Source organism: Erpetoichthys calabaricus, chromosome 16 (genome assembly GCF_900747795.2).
Source record: "Erpetoichthys calabaricus chromosome 16, fErpCal1.3, whole genome shotgun sequence".
Classification (NCBI taxonomy): Eukaryota; Metazoa; Chordata; class Cladistia; order Polypteriformes; family Polypteridae; genus Erpetoichthys; species Erpetoichthys calabaricus.
This window is the reverse complement of record NC_041409.2, coordinates 99239227-99257116: the sequence shown is the minus strand read 5'-3', so window position 1 is coordinate 99257116 and position 17890 is coordinate 99239227. Positions and strand designations below refer to the sequence as shown.

Genomic DNA, 17890 nt, shown 5'->3' with positions numbered 1-17890 from the left:
AGCGAATGCCCGCTCTGACGCTGGCGCCTTATGCCTTACCCCGACTCCCACAACACAGAGGAGAGGCGCTTCAATGCCGTGCCATAGGACTACTATGGGGCGGGGAGTCAGGTGGGCGACTGCTGTACCAGCCAATGAACTGCAGCATCGAGATTGCATATGCATGAGGTTGATTAGCATAGTCCATATATGGTTGTTTCGGGGCGGCAGGTTCGAGGCACGTTCACACATTTACAAGAGGATTGTGATTCATACGAGGAAACTGGGTAGAAACGTGCATGCGCCACATTTTTATAAATCAGATTTAGTTTTTCACGCTCAAATCCACACAAACGTTTTATAAATGAGACCCGAGGGCAGAGTGGCAACTCACCTCGCATTCTCCTGTTGCCCAGTCGTGCACTCGCCATCCCGTGGCCGCCTCTTCTCGTACGTGAATCACCGGGGCTGCCGACTCCCGCGTCTGTGTCCTCATCCATTGAGCTGCTGTCACCCTCCCGTGTCCTGCCGAGAACCGGACAAAGGTGGCTTATTGACCGAGCTGAACCTCATAAAGTGCCAAAACAAATTAAAAAAAATAAACGTAGCGACCAAATTCCAACGAGAGACAAGAATCGAAGTCGAAAAAAAACTGGCAAACGAAACTCACAGGAAGCACAAACACAACGGTTGTAATTTATTTTTTTATTCTTTTTTTATTTAGGGGGTTTGGATAACGAAAGGATCTCCTGGCTGACCTTTTATCCCGTTGTGCGGGTCACGACCCTAGAAGCCACGCCCCTAGCAATGTGGGAAGTGACTGCTTCTCAAAATGGCGGCCATAGAAGGACCTAAAAAAAATAACATTCAGGGCGTTAAAAAATACCGATTAAGTACACGCGACTCCTAATCACGACACTCAGCCGTCTGATAATAATAATTCTTAACAGTTATATAATAATATAATAATTCTTTGCATTTATATAGCGCTATTCTCACTACTCACAGCGCTCAGCAATTAGCACTGCCCTCATAACTCAAAGCGTTCTCCGCGCCAAGCTGTAGAAGAGACGAGACGCTTCCGGAGAGTTCTCTGCTAATCACGCAGCGGCTCATTGTCCCCACAACAATTGTGATTTGCTGCGACTCTGCCATTGAAAAAATCAATTTTAACATTGGGAGGGATTTTTTTTTTTTGGGAAGATCTGCACGATGCCCGCGTATTTCTCATCATTTCCAACTTTTTTCTTTTTTTTTTTTTTTGCAGGCGCTCACTTCAGACAAGCATCCGAAAGGTGACCGGAGAGCAGCAGCCGCCAAAGGCACCAACACCTGCGACTACCGGGCCGCTCCCTCCACTTCCCAGATCCCCAGGGTGGCACGGCTTGCCAGCGGCCTCCCCAAGGTAACGCACAGTGCGCGATCGCAAGCTCGTGTTTACCCACTAAGCGTTCTCGCCACAAGAGCTGCCTCTTTCTGTGAAGACCCCTCTTCCCGCACCCGCCCGGCGCTGATGAGGCTCATCATCAGAGTTTCAATCAAACGCCCTGGCGGTTTTTTTTTTTCTTTCTTTTTTTTTTGTGCTATACAGCCCCTTGCAAATTGGCCATGATCAGACATAAGGACCTGCTTTTTACCTTGATGATGACTTTGTCTCATCCGCGCCAGCCGTGGCATGATTTAAATTACAGGCAACTGCGCTTTCATCATGAAGATTCCCTTATCCTTCAAATTGGCTTGAAATGCTGCAGTTGCGTAACATTTGCCGCATATTTGCCGGCTTCAGCTATTATCTGCCTTTTTTCTTTGCTCTTTTTCTTCTTTCCTGTCACCTTTTTTTTTTGCTCACTCGCCGATTATGAGAACTGAAAAGCTTGCTGAGGTCCAGTGAGACTTTGGGGTGCCAGTGTCCCACTGATTTGGGCAGTGCCATAATCATGCCAGTCATATATTGCCACAGGTGCCCTAGAGCCGACTATGAGGGGCGTTGCATAAAATACAGGGTGAGCCAAAAAGAAGTGCCACACTTCAAATGTTTATTGTACAGAAACGCTACAAGATCAAATCAACTTCGTTACGACACAAGAAAGGGGATACAGAATAGATTTTTTTTTTTTTCAAAAGGTGGTGGCTCTTCGAGACGATTTCTGAACGCTCGCATGACTCGTTTGGCCATTTCAAGGGGAATAGCGGTGACTTCGTGTCGAATGGCGTCCTTGAGGGCTTCGAGGTTTTGAGGTCGGTGTATGTAGACCTTCGACTTGAAGAAATCGCACGGAGCGCGATCAGGCGAACATGAAGGCCACCCGACATCGCCGCGCAGGGAGATCAGCTTCCCCAGTAAACATCTCCCACAAAACTTGCATGGATCTCCGTGCAGGCCGTATGAGCTGAGAGAGGGTGAGGTGAAACAGGCACATTTATAGGTTTTCTGTCCAACCCCTACAGCCAATAGGGCGTCGTGGTACTTAAAGGCTTCTGATACAAGCCAGTTCCAAACAGCCATACTGCAGACCAATGGGGGGGACAGAACGCCTTCACACCTGCCATCCCCCCAAAACCATATGTTAAGGTAAAGCTTGGCAGTTAGGCAGCCTGGCTTTCCTGTCGGGGTTGACTGAGAGACTTCAGCAGAGAAATATTAGCCAAACTTGTTTGAGGTACTTCACCCAACCCTGTCGTAAAATTACAAAGAGACTCGGTCCTAAAGGAGGAAGGGGTTCTTAAACCATCAAACCGCTGCTGTTATTATCTACAATGTAACACTGATATTACATTGCTTTGTCTAAGTTACAAATAAAGACATACAAAATATTTATCAACTTGTATGCAAAATTTCACATCACAACACTCGGTGAAATAACGGAACAGCAAAAAGAGATCAAATACAGTAATCTCTCCTCCATTGCGGGGGTTGTGTTTCAGAACCCCCCGCGAAAGGTGAAAATCCGCGAAGTAGAAACCATATGTTTATATGGTTATTTTTATATATTTTAAGCCCTTATAAACTCCCACACTATTATAAACATTTCCCGCACAATTATACAGCATAAACCCTTTGTATTCTCTTAGATATTAGGTAAGATTCGTTGAAATTATGTATATAAACACAGTTTATATACAGTAAAACCTTAATATTATTTTAAAGATATCGAGCGTCTCCGATATCACATACATTTCAGCCATTACGACAGACAGGCCACCAGCAATAAATACGTACAATGCAAGAAAAATTGTATACAGTAAAATGTGTGTACAGTGACACTAAAGTATGTACATGTAATAAGTACTGTACGTAGATAATTAATTATGGTTACTCGCCAACAATGACACGACGACTTGTCCGATAACGATGAGTTTAATTTTACTGCACAACAAAGGAGAGTGTTACAGCTCTTCTAAAGGAGCCTCTTCAGGCGACTATGTAGCACCTCCGTTGTTGTTGTTCCAGCACTCTTCAATCCAAATCCCTAAAGCAGATTCCATCCAGACTACTGCCTTATCACGTCCACTTGCAACTCGTTTTGCACCCTGATTAAAGGACACTGCGGCCGTAGATCTTATATGCTTTTCCTCCTTTTTAAATAAAAAGAATCGTGGACTCATTGATGTCATAATGGTGTCCTGCAGCAGTAGCTGTTCCCTTCCTTCAACATATCCAAAACTTTTACCTTTTGTGCAATCATTTGCATCTTCTGTTGGCGCTTGGACACGGCCCCTGAAGCAGTAGCAGGAACACGTTAATGCTGAATGAGTGAGATGAGACTTCCTGGTTAATGCAGCACTCTGTCACTGAGCCAATCAGCACACAGGAACTTAACTGCGTGCTCTGATTGGGTAGCTTCTCAGCCATCCGCCAATAACATCCCTTGTATGAAATCAACTGGGCAAACCAACTAAGGAAGCAAGTACCAGAAGTAAAAAGACCCATTGTCCGCAGAAACCTGCGAAGCAGCAAAAAATCCACATTATATATTTAGATATGCTTACATATAAAATCCGCGATAGAGTGAAGCCGCGAAAGTCGAAGTGCGATATAGCGAGGGATTACTGTATATTGTTCGGATATAAACTTTAAGTCAAAGACTTGTCGATCGTCTAATTCATGTTGCCATCAGTAGCATTTCTTCCCAATGAAGAGACATATCCGGAAGAATTGAAAGATTTGTGGTTTGGTGAAAGTGAAATTTCAAGCCCCGTGAGACAAGACTTTATGCAAAGAGATTTGGAAAAGTCCCGCGTACATCTAAGACATTGACAACCGCACACACGACTCAGTCGTCTCTCATTTGTGTGAATGCTATTGGCAGACACTCACGGGCGGTTATACATTGCGTTGTCACGATGGGACTCCAAACACGGAATCAAAATTCAATGCGATATTGACGAAAAGTGACACGAGATCGAAAATATGGATATGGGTGATATGACAGAAGTATGGACATATTGTTTGGCTTTAAACTTGTCGATCGTCTCAATTCGTGTTGCCATCAGGGAGAAGTCACATTTCTTCCCAATGAAGAGGTGTATCCGCGAGAATTAAAAGATTGGTGGTTTGGTGAAAGTGAAATCCACAAGCGCGGGGGGGGTTGGCAAGCGAAGCCCCCTAGATTTTCCTTAAAAAAACCCGACAGTCGTAAATCATAAATATGATTTGGGGTTCTTTTATCTTGGAGATTTTGGTCTTTTTCTCACCTTCTCTCTGTCCTTTCCTTTTATTCCTTTTCCCCCGTCTGTTATCTTTGGCCATCTGAAGAACACTGATGTGTCGTTAGTGTCCCCTTTCTTACATTCAAACATCCCTGTAACTCGATCATTTCCTTTTGTATTGTCACCCATTGGGTTCTTCTTGTGCTTTGCTGTTTTTCCCTTCTCACCACTTAAAGCCTCTTCGTTTTTCTCTCCTGCTCTTTCCCACTCATGTAACGTGTGGTTCGCTGTTTCTAACTCATCGCAGCTTCTATGTGGACGTTTTGCACCCAACACTGACTTTCTACTGCAGAGGTTGCTATTCATATGTTTGTACATTCAATTAATTCAGACAACCACTACTCACGGAAGTATTCATCTTAAGCCCCCCTTTAGTCCTGACAGAAGGAGGCAAACACCAGGCAGCATCAGTTAGTGGTGGTGGACCAAACTCAAACCGGCCTGTTAACTTCAATAAAATACTCCCATTGCCAAAAGCTGCAAACCAGAATTAAACATTAACATGACACCGTGTTTTTCGATAAAAATGAAAAGACTTCACGTGCGCTCCTCCGTATTTTCAGTTTTCGGACTTCCGATTCCGATTCTGGTCTCCTGTATAAGATGGGTTTTGTCTCAGTGCGCGTCCTCCATTTTGTTCTCGTTTCACCCTCTGGTCCCGACGTGGAAATCCCGCTGCTTTGGCAGAACGCTGGCCCTCCCTCATGCAGTGACAGGTGATGTCCATCGAGCTAGTCATGTGACTTGTAAAGCTAAGCGGCTGTGCCAGCGATTTGTCCGATTAAGGTGGGTGGCTTTTACAAGATCGGTGATTTGATACTCTCTAGTTGTAATTATTTTAGATCACTTTGATAATTTAGGAGTCTTTTTCTATTGTTCATTATCGAAAAAGCCAAATTAAATCCCGTGGGATTCAAAGCTGTAAAGTAATAAAAATGTGAAAACTTCCAAAACTTTTCCTGGACACTGTGTGCCCTGGCCAGGTCAGAGTTCTCCCTGTGTTCTTGTGTGCTTCCTACAGTTATTTTCCATGCTAAGGTTAGGTTAATAGACGACTCCAAGTTGCGTCTGTAAGGTTGTGTGTAATGTTGTCATCTCTTCAGTGACAGGGCAAAAGCATGGAGGGGGGAAAATGCAGGTTGGGTGGGGTGAGTGAGACTGGGTGCCAACTGGGCAAACCCTGTCACATTCCAAACAACAGGAAAAGAAAATGAAGTTAACAGGCACACCGTGGCGCTAGCAGTTAACACAGGCAATGGCCTCTTATCGCCCCTAGTGGCGTTTTCCCGGTACTACAAGTTGAGAGTCGTCCCAAACGGTCTAAATTTAAGACGAGGACACCCGCTTTGCCCAAAAGGTGTGCTGCCTTCTATGGTTGTTGGAAACAAATAATATAACCTTGGCTGCATCAAAAAACAGGAATAGTGGCAGTGACATGAAGTCAGTAGACGGATTGGGAGAGCATGGAGGGGTCATGAGGTCATTGTAAAGGGTGTGTGTTGCGCTCCCGATATCTGCAAAAGGACAAAGGTCCAAGTCTTTAGAGTCTTGGTGCCCCCTGTTTGTGAGACATGGATGCCATCTGGTGACCTGAGATGAAGACTTGGACCCCTTTGGTGTCTCTTTAGAGGGTCCTTGGGTACCGTTGGTTTGACTTTGTGTTGCTCATGGAGTCCCGAATGAGGCACATTGCCTGCATTGTGAAGGAGCGTCAGTTACGGCACTACGGCCATGTGGCACGATTCCCCGAGGGTGATCCAGCTCGTAAGATCCTCATTGTCTGGACCCGAGTGGCTAGACCAGGCCAAGGGGTCACCCATGTAACACCTGGCTGCAGCAGATAGAGGGTCATTTCTGGAGGGTGGGACAGGACCGCGTGTCTGCCTGGGGGGGTTGCCAACCAGGATCCCGAGCTGTTTCGTCGTGTAGTGGGTGCGGCAACGTGCTGTACCAGTGCATGCTCCCCAAATTGACCTGACTTGCCCTAGGATACAGGGTCCTTGAGGCAGCAACGCTAATGACTGCACCACCATGTGCCTCCAATTACATGGCTTCCACTTAGAAAGTGTGAACGGACGACATTCTGCTAGCAGTTAACACAAGCAGTGACCTTTTATCGCCCTCTAGTGGCGTTTTCCGGGTACTACAGGTTGGGAGTCGTCCCCTACTGTCCAAAGAGAAGACGGGGACACCTGCTTTGCCCAGAAGGGGTGGGGCCTTCTGTGGTCATTGGAGGCGGGTCAAAGCCCCTCTTTTTGGAGCTGCATAGAGAAGAGACAAGATGGATAGTGACAGCACCGCCCCTCATCCCCCCCCCCCCCCCCCTCCATTTTATATCAGCTTTACCAAAGTGCCCTCAAGGAGAAAACAGAAACAAAACTGCAACAGCGCCCCCTATCATCCTGGGGTGCTACCACATACCTTAGGTGAGGCTGGAAGGCGACCTACAGTAGCTAATTGGTTGTTTTCCCTGGAATTTAATTTAGGAAGACACTTAAAAAAATTAGCAGAAAAAGTCCACCTGTTCCTTAAAGCTTAAAGTTTTGTACCATGTGTCAACCCTCAATTTCACCATTACATGCATGGATGGTACCCAGGAATGGTGGGGATACACAGAGACTGCCACCATAGGACACCTTACTGCAAAAAACAGCACCAGAAGTTGTAAAAACGAATCACAACTCCTAACTTTCAAAAAACAGGAACGACGGCAGACACTTCTATAGGCGTAGGGGCGGGGCGATCCTACAGCAGCAGTGTCGGGAGGCCCCGCCCCCTCAGGTACATCATGCATACAATTACTAACAGAATAAACAACAAATATAAAACAGTTACTAAACAACATGATACGAATCAAAGAATGGAGTAATGCAGAAAGAAAGGAAGAGAGCAAAAAACTCTTCAGTCACAAAATTTACAAAAGGATATCCAAAAAATAACAGGAGTTAAAAAAAGAAAAAACGGATCATATAACCTGGGCTGCATCATAACAAGCCCTAGGATAACAGGGTCCTTGAGGCAGCAGCGCTAACAACCTTACCGCCGTGTGCCTCCGATTACGTGGCTTCCACTTAGAAAGTGTGAACGGGCGACATTCTTCTGGCGGAGTTAAGGAGGACGTGGGCAGTGGCAATGAAAGAGCATTAGCCCTGCACCGCCCCCCCCCCGAATCCCCCCTCACGCCTCCACCCATTTTTGACTGAAATCCCCTATAAAGCTGTCTCGATTGACAAGCATGCCTAATAATCTTCAGCGCACCTAGCGGATTTGGAGTCCAATTACTCCGCGATTACAAGCCTTAGCGTCTCCAAGCTAATCTGCTGCAGCGCCCCCTCCTGCTTAGTGCGCCATCAAGATTAAGAATGACAACGTGAGATTAGAGGCAACCGGCAAGTCGGCTCAATTCTTGAGAGCACATTCCTGCAGGGGGCACCATTGTTGCTGTTCTCCTCATCCGACTTCTGATAGATAGATAGATAGATAGATAGATAGATAGATAGATAGATAGATAGATAGATAGATAGATAGATAGATAGATAGATACTTTATTAATCCCAATGGGAAATTCACATAATTCTGCATAATCCTCTAAAGATTTGGGGGGGATGGGGGCTGAGCACCGCATTACTGACGTCCCAATGAAAAAGAGATATTTGTCATTCTATCTCAGTTTGTATCAGTCCATTCATTCATTCTCTCTATCAGCTAATTGAACCCATCAACAGGGGGGGATTCGATACGTGCAGAACAGAGCCGGTCAATCCATGAGGTGACACAGGGGGGCGCTGCCTAGGGTGCCATTATGTTTATGAAAGTTTAGAGGTGCGTGCTCCGAACACCTTAACTCAAGCATCACATGCTCCAGAATCCCCCCCCCCAACCTCTGCCCACCATGCTGTGGATACGGGGGGGGGGGCAATTTGCTAACCCAAGGGTCACACACTCCAGACACTGAGGGTTACAACCCCCCTTTGCTCTTTGAAATCCAGTTATACTGAAAGCATGCTGTGGATCTCAAACTGCACCATTTTGTTAACTCGAGGGGTCACATGCTTGGAACACCGAGGCGGACCACCCCATTGGTCCTTAAAAATCTAATAATACTGGATACCAAGGGGTTCAGTTTTTGTAACTCCAACCCTTTACACCTACGCTTTGGACACCAAGGGGCGCTGTTGTGCTAATTCAAGTGCCACGTACCCCAGACACTGAGGGGTACTGCCCCCTTTGGACCTTCAAGTCCAGTTATACTGAATGTGCACTGTTGGTACCGAGGGGCACCGTTTCAAATCAAGACTAACAATGTAATCCAAACTCCAACCGTTAAAGGCACCACACCCCTCATTTTTAGCCACTGAGGGGCGCTGTTTTGCTAAGTCAAGGGCCACATGCTCTGGATACCAAGAGGGGCACCCCCAAAAGGGCATTGAAATCTAATAATGCTGAAGGTAGTGAATGTGCATTATGGGTACCAATGGGTGCCATTTCAAATTGAGATGGGTAACGTAACCCCTTACGACCCCCCACCACCACTTCAGATCTCGTATTTTAGTTAAAGAGTGTTAACCATGAAAACCCAAATTGGGTACAAGAGATCTGTAAAAAATACTAGAAACACGTCCACAGAAATTCCTGTCAGAATCTACAGACACGGCCAGAAGTTTGGAGAATGAGCCAAGGGTTGGATTTCACCAAGTTTGCTGCTTCAGTGTTTTTAGATCACTTTGGTCAGATGTTTCTCTGGCGTACTGAAGTAGAATGACAAGCAGTTCAGAAGTTCCAACGGCTTTTATTGGCAGTGACATGAAGTTTATGTGCAGAGTCCATATCTGCAGTGTTGGCCCTTCTTTCTTTTTCAAGACCTCTGCAGTACGCCCTGGCAGACTGGCAATCAACTTCTGGGCCCAATCCTGACTGACGGCAGCTGCCCATTCTTGTAGAATCAATGCTTGGACTTTGTCAGAATTGGTGGGTTTTTGTTTGTCCCCCCCGCCTCTTGAGGATTGACCACAAGTTCTCAATGGGATTAACGTCTGGGGAGTTTTCTGGCCATGGATCCCAAATTTCGATACCACTTAGTTCTCACTTTTACCTTATGACCCGGTGCCCCATCATCTTGGTCACCAAACTGTTGTTGGATGGTTGGGAGAAGTTGCTCTCAGAGGATGTCGTGGTCCCGTTCTTTATTCAGGGCTGTGCTCTTAGGCGCCACCAGTGCAGAGCTGGCTCAGGAATGGCAGCAGGCAGGTGTGAGGGAGGCGAAGACTTTTTGGACGATGGCTTGGTGGGTGTCAAGAAGGGCAGCAAAGAAGCCATCAGGGGCAGACTGATATTCTGGGATTGGACTACTGGGGGAAAGTCATTGTCTCTGATGAATCCCCTTTGTGATTGGAAAAAAGAAAAGGTGAGCGGCGCAGCCATCAGTCCTGTGTCAGGCCAACAGTCAACCATCCTGAGACCACTCATGTCAGCCAAGGGAGTGCAGGCCTCACTCACCATATGGCCTAAGAACATGGCCAGGAATAAAGAATGGGACCAAAACATCAACCGAGAGCAACTTCTGCCAACCATCCAACAACAGTTTGGTGACCAACATGATGGAGCACCGGGCTATAAGGCCGAACTGAGAACTGAGCGCCTCGGGGAACAAAACATTGAAGTTTGGGGTCCATGGCCAGGAAACTCCCCATTGAGAACTTGACCACAAGTTCTCTAGAGGCCGGGGAACAAACAAACAAAACCCACCAATTCTGATTCTGCAAGAATGGGCAGGTGCCGTCAGTTCGGATTTGGCCCAGAAGTTGATTGCCAGCCTGCCAGAGCGAATTGCAGAGGTCTTGAAAAAGAAAGAAGGGCCAACACTGCAAATCTTGACTCAACAGAAACTTCATGTCATAGTCAATATAACCCTTTAAAACTTATGAAATGCTTGTAATTAATAATAATACATTTTATTTATATAGCGTCTTTCCCATGCCCAGTTCTACTTCAGTACACCATAGAAACATCTGACACAAAGATCTAAAAACACTGAAGCAGCAAACTTGGTGAACACCAACACTTGGGTCCTTCTCCAAACATTTGGCTACGGCTGTAATCGAGGCGTTGATCCGGCAGAATTGTACCCGAGGACACCTAGTGGAGACTAAGGGGAAGTGCATGTAGGGCTGAAGCCAGGAAGCTCTTCTTTATACAAAGAGTTGGGGACTCTGGAACAAAACTACCGAGACATGGAGTTGAAGCAGAAGCCTGGAGAACTTTTAGGAAGGATCTGGAGGAGCTACCAGGACAGCTCAGTTTGAGGAGCTTGGTGGTCCGAATGGTCCATTCTCATTTGTCAAATTTCTTTTCACCTACTGTATGTTATGTATAAGCCTACAACTAACCCTAACCTTAATTCTTTTCAGCCAGGGCAACAAAAAGAAAGTAAAAAGACTCTGCTCGCCAATCCCACCGCTGCCTCCATGGCTGCACGTGGACGTTCTGACAGCGTGGCCTTGCAGGGATGCCCCCAATGCCTTCTCTTCACTCTCCTCTCTCTCTCTCTTTCTTTCTGTTTCAGAGACCCGTCTGCAACTTGGCTCCATCGCGCCCGAAAGCCGGCCCGTGACGCTGCTGCCATTCCTACGGAGACGGAGATGGAGAGTTGCCCGCTCGTCGTCTTTGCCACGAGGTCATGTGGCCGCTTCTGCTTCTCCTCGTAGCGTTGGGACGGTGACCCTCATAACTCCCACGTTGTCAGACAGAGCAGCCAGCTCCTCTTCTCTTCCGTTTGGGTTTTTCTTCACCCCCCCCCCCCCCATTATGGACTTCCGGCTACCTCAAGCACCCCCTGTGTCCCCCAACCCGGTGTATCGGCATCTCTCTGGCTCTGTCTCCTCCAAGTAGTGCTCTCACATGGCAAAACGAGCAAAGACACACGTCGTAGTCAAGAAAGGGACGAGGACCCCAGCTTTTGGGAGACCCTCCGCGCTGGAGCCACCGTCGTCAAGCCCACTGCAGTGCATCGATGTCTTATCTATGCAACATCCGGCGGTTGCATCTGAAGGCGGGCGCGGACTCCTCCAACACGACACGTCGGGGTTTCCGAGTCGAGGAAACGTGTGAAACTCCAAAAAACGCTGTGCCTTGCTGTCTTTCTACGCCCTTTGTTAACACACTCTACTGCTTTTCCCAGCTAGCGGCTGTAACCACAACGGAATAGCAAGGTTAGGACGTGTGAATACTCTCTGTATATATGTACAAGTATGTGCAAATATCGATGTGAAACGATAAGCTTGACGTCAGAGTGGCAAGTGTTCAGTGATGTGCAAAATAATCCGCCTTAAAAGTGCTAGACTGCATGACAAACACACAATACGTGGAAACACGAGGTGGTAAATAAAGTTAATTTATTAAACAAGCCCGCCGACTCGGCCGTCTCCTTTTTCTTTCTTCCTCCAACTTGATGTCAAAAGCATTAGTTTTATATTTAACAAGATGGCATGAGACTGAGCATGGGCTGATTTGAAACCGTGGCAGCAGGGCATGGCTGGTAACCCTGTGCCCCGGATGGCATCACAGAGAGAAAAGAGGCCAAGATGGAATTGGCTGGACAGCCGTGTTATTCTTGATAACCACTAGGTGGCAGCAGGTAAGACAATATCCATCCATTATCCAACCCGCTCTATCCTAACTACAGGGTCACGGGGGTCTGCTGGAGCCAATCCCAGCCAACACAGGGCACAAGGCAGGAACAAACACTGGGCAGGGCGCCAGCCCACCGCAGGGCACACACACACACACCCACACACCAAGCATACACTAGGGACAATTTAGAATAAGTACTACGAATTTTACTGGACGCTATACATGTGACCGGTAAGAGAAGGCAGCCCTGGCACCTTTGTTGGGCCCCTTGGGCACAGAGTTGGGGTATAGGAGGAGATGGCAAGCAGGTGAATCAGCCCACCCAAACACTGGCATATGTCTTATTTGTTAATAACATCTTTTGAGTTATTTACTTACTTTAATATCATATGATGAGGAACTGGCTGCCAGGCCAGGGTGGGTCCTGGTCATGTGACCAGTGCCATAGTTCTGTTCTCCAGTCACCCAGATACAGGAATGTTAATTTTGGTACTGGACCCCCCCCCCCCCCCCCCCCCCCCCCCATACTCGTTTTAGCACCTCTGTATCACGCGGTGGCCACTTTATTAGGTACACCTATTGTTCTTTTTAGCTGGTCCCATGGATTGAGTTTTTCTTGTCTTTCTTGTACTTTTTTAAGTAGTCCCATTTTGGGTTTGAAAGCATATAGAATTCCTCGTCTACACCGATCGATGTCTCTATGTCAGTCGAGCCTTTGCCCCAACTCGCCTCCCATCTTGGAAGTACCTAACCTTAAAAAAGAGTCCAAACTCTAACTCTATTTGTCTAACCTCTAAAGTCCACTGTAAGGTCCCCCTTCAGGTTCCAGACCAGAGAATGGCCCGAGTTTGATCAGATGACTCCAGATAGCCCTGCTGGTACAAGTGCTAGGCTCTCAGTGTTCTGCACGAGCGAAGCAACCAGTAGAGGAGAACAACAACAACAATGTATTTCTTGTGTAGCACAAAATCACACAAGCAATGCCTCAGTGGGCTTTAACTGGCCTTGTTTTTATTGACAGCCCCCCAGCCTTCACTCTCTTAAGAAGAACAGAGAAAACCCAGTAGGAAAAAAATAGAGGAAATCTTGGGAAGGGCAATCCAGAGAGAGAGAGAGACCCCCTTTGTGTCGAAAAAAGGGGGTCAGGGTTCAGAGAAGAGAAAATGAACAGAAGAGGAAACGTTACCCCTTAAAACGAAGCAAAGTTCGATGCCAAGAATTCCAAAATCATCTGCCGACAATCCCAAAACAAAAAACCCTAACTCAGCTGAGCGAGGATGAAGACGCTTAGCAGAAGATTTCAAGGATTTATCCGCAACCTCGGATGATCATGAAGTGTCAGCACTGACTGGTATCCCATTGCGGTGTCACAATTTCTGATGAATTTTGCGCAGCGACTGCTCCAAACGTGGTGGTGCCAGGGCATGAAGTGTTATGGGGGGGTTACCGTCAAGATTAACTGCACCACTCCCATGACTGACTAATGATGGGCTGCCTATCATCAGAGAGCTCTGAGCGAGGCAATGCCATTCTGTTCACTGTCATCACTGCCTTGAGCTGTAGATCCGAAGGCTGCCAATGCCAAGACCCTTGACTTTGAATCTCGTTCCCACTTACTGGTGCACAGGAGGAATCTTCAGCATATGCTGGCAACCTGAATTTGTCTCTGTGGTCTACTTCATCACTCCGGAGCAATACTGAGAACTGGGACACCACCTGCATGACCCAAAAATGATCACATGGGCACTGCTTTCCATAAATATCATTGTCATAGGTCTCAGGTCATGAGTACACATACAGAGGTCCAGTCACACCTCCCACAACCACATTATGCAGTTTGACTTGATGGCAGAAGTTCCAGGCAGGGACACAAACTCCACTGGACACTTACTGCTCTTTAGATGGCTTTAACCTCTGAAAGGAATTCCTACATATGGTCAGGAAATGCCTGCACGGGCCCTCCATCTGCATTTGAGGCTCCACCCAAGCACATTGTTTGCCTCTGGCTCCTCCCATCTGTATCTGAGGCTCCTCCCCATCCATTCTTTTTGTCTGCTATTTGCTCCTGGTCTCTCCTAACTGTGTCTTAGGCTCCACCCCTAGCCCCACATTTTGTCAGCTATTTACTCCACTAATGACATCCCAGTCACATGATGGGAGGCTTACTGGAAACTAAAAGGGGGATTGATACTCCGGTTCAGGGTGGTGAACATGTGAGCCTTTCATAACAGCATGGGGCAGAAGGCAAGGACAACTCTACTCTTACTTTTATTTACCCTTGGCTCCTCCTATCTGTACCTGACACTCCATCCCCACCACTCTTTTTGATCCCTTTTTGCACCACCTATCTGTGTCTAATCCTCCACACCTAACCTTCAGTTTTGCCTGTTGTTTGCCATCGGCCCTTCCCATTTGTGCCTAAAACTCCACTTTCCTTCCAATCTGCAGGTAGGGCTCTACCCCACCCATTCCTTATTCCTGCTGTTTGCCTCTGATTCCTCCACTCCTAGACCTTATTTTGGCTTATGTAGGCCCTTAGCTCCTCCTATTTGTCTATGAGACTCCACCCCCAGCCCTGACTTTTTACCCACTACTATATGTAACCAGTAGTCCAGCCCAGTCTTTTCTTCTGCCTGATTTTTGATATAGGCCCCTCCCATTTTGAGCCCGAGACTCCACCTCCAAATTCTTCCTTTTGCCACCTCTTGGCTCCTCCTGTCTGTCTCTAAGGTTCCACCCCAGCCCTTTCTTTTGCCTGCTATTTGCCGCTGGCCCCTGACATTTGTGTCTGAGATGCCACCCCATCCATTATTTTCTGTTACTTGCCCCTTGGCTTCTTCTAACTGTGTTTTAGGCTCCCCCTCCTGTAACTTCTTTTGGTCTGTTATTTATCTTTTTTTTTTTTTTTTTTTTTTAATATTTTTATTTTATTAATTTTATTGTAATCATTCCATACAAACAGATCAATTTATAACCCAACAAATTTGAAAACAAATCAAACCCCACCCCTGAGAAGGAGAGCTTAGCTAAAGGAAAATTTCTTTAAGCTTTTTAATAAGGCAACATTAGACAAAAGAAGGGGAGAAGTAAATATCTATATAAATAAGAGATGGAGAAGGGAGTTAAATGCAATAATAGTTAATTCTCTTATTCTAAAATAATATTGATTAAATCCTGCCAAGTTTTGAAAAAATTTTGTACAGATCCTCTAACTGAAAATTTGATTTTTTCCAATTTCAAATAATATAAAACATCAGTTTCCCACTGACTTATAAGAGGAGAATTAGGATTCTCCTCTTCTGTTATTTATCTAATTAATTACAAAGCAGTCATATGATGGGAAGGGCAGTGGAGATTAAAAAAAAAAGAGATTCAGGTGGAAACTCCAATTCTGGGTCATGGAAGCCTGAGCCAATCATATCAGCATGGGGCTGAAGGCAGGATCATCTCTAAGACTCCATTCTTAGACTTTGCCTTTGCCTACTATTTGTCTCTGGACCCTCCCATCTGTAACTAAGACTCCACCCCAGCCCTTATTTTGCCAAATGTTTGCTCCACCCTAAACCTTCCTCTATGCCCCTGACTCCTCCCTTCCCCAGCCATCCTTTTGCCTATCTGACACTGGCCCATCCCATTTGTGTTTAAGACTCCACCTACAATCCTTTTGCCTTCTATTTGCCCCTCCTATCTTTATCTAAGACTCCACCCCTAGCCCTGCGTTTTGCCAGATCTTTACCCCTTCTATCTGCGTATAAGGCTCCACCCCCAATCCTGCTTATTTACCACTGACTGCTCCAGTTCATGTCTGAGACTCCACCCCCAGTCCTTTCTTTTGCTCCTCCTATCTGAATCTCATGCTCCACTCCCAGCCCTACCATTTTTTCTGCCTTTAGTAAGTGTCCAGCCCCATTTGTGTCTGAGGTGTCGCGCTCAGCCATTTTTTTTTGACTGTTATTTACCATTGGTCTCTCCTATCTTTGTCTGAGGCTCTGCCAATACAGAAGGTCTTCCTTCCCCCCCCATTATCTGCCGCCTTTTTGTATCGAAGCTCCACCCCAGCCTATTTGCCACTGGTTTCTCTTATCTGTGTCTTAGGCTCCACCCCTAGTCCTTCTTTGCTAAACTGCCCTTGGCTCCTCCCATTTGTGTCTGAGACTCCACCCTAAGTCCTCCCTTTTGCCAGTCTCCATCCCAATCCTTGGTTTTACCTGCTGACTCCACCCATCTATCTCTGAGCCTCTGCCTCATTCTTTAGCCCCTCCTATTTGTATTTTGAACTCCACCCTCAGTCTTCCCTTTTTTTTTCCTGCTCTATGTCACTGGCCAGTCCCATTTGTGCCTGAGGTGCCACCCTCCAGCCTTTTTTTCTGCCTGGTATTTGTTGCTGATCTCTGTTATCTGTGTCTCAGGTTCCACCCTTACCTCTTCCTTTTTCTTGATATTTGCCCCTTGGCTCTCCAATCTGTAATTAAGCTCCACCCCTAGCCTTTCTTTTTGCCTGCTATTTGCTACTGGGTTCTCCTATCTGTGTGTTAGGCTCCACCCCTAGCCCCTCCTTTGTCTGCTATTTGCCCTACTAATTACATGTTTGTCATATGATGGGAGGAGCATTGGAGAAAAAAATGTGACTTGGGTGGACACTGCAGGTCAGGGTCATGGAGGTCTGAGCCTATCGTAACTGCATGGGACAGAAGGCATGAACAACCCTCATATCTGGTCACCAGTTCACCTGTCTTACGTGTGCATGAAACCTGAAAATGACACACAAGAATGTGCAAATCCCACCCAAGTAAGGGTTGAGACTCCGTCAATCAGTGCGGAGGTAGCAGTGCTAAGTGCTGCGCCACCACGCAGTCCGCCCTGCTCAACCTAAAGACACCAGTGTCTCAGTGACAGGCCACAAGGTCGAATTAAAATGTGAAATTGTGCTTCAAAGACTGGAGTAGAGCTGTGGGAGGAAACGGCGGAGAGTTGGAGGTGAAACACTCCACTTACATAAAGCGTCCGATGTCTTCCTCGGAGAATTAGGGTGCGTCTTAGGCACTGTATCCCATATCAAATGGTGCCGATATTTTCTTCACTTTGTTCATTTTTGATCAAAGCCGAACAATAAGTCCCAGTTGATGGGAGCCTTAAAACGGATCCTCAGATTGTTTCGCCTCTGGCTTTAACCTGAGAGATGTTTGTCTCACTCCAGTCCTGCCCAATTGAAGCTGACTTCCCTCTGATAGAAAAACTCCTGCATCTGCTCTTCTGCGCTAATCACTGAGCGGCAAGAAGAAAGAACTTCACGCCTGGCAAATAAATAATGGATTTGGATTAGTGTGAACCACGAGAGAAGGGCAGAAAGGACAAGATGGCAGCGGACGGCCACACCGGGCAGACATGTGATGATCTGATGGCTCTCTGGCAGTTGAGGGGCTGTCAACTTGGTACAACTCTGGCAAAGTCAGGGTTAAGGAATTGGGATGGTGTCACCCGCTGCACTTTCTCCCAGGCATATATGAGCTGAGAAGGGGACAGGACACCCGACTGCGGCACCCTCACCAGCAGGTGGTGTGAGTCATTCAGC

The 17890-nt window shown here is 46.7% G+C and overlaps 1 protein-coding gene across 2 annotated transcripts in view; it reads left to right on the top strand.

Annotated features, from left to right (window-relative positions):
- The window catches only part of akap6 (A kinase (PRKA) anchor protein 6), a 364472-nt gene extending 352380 nt beyond the window's left edge, over positions 1-12092 (top strand). For both annotated transcript variants that reach the window (XM_028821579.2, XM_051919705.1), the window contains exons 14-15: positions 1247-1384; positions 11252-12092. The gene's annotated coding sequence lies outside the window, so the exon portion shown is untranslated. The remainder of the gene's footprint in view (positions 1-1246; positions 1385-11251) is intronic.
- The last annotated feature ends 5798 nt before the right edge of the window (positions 12093-17890 follow it).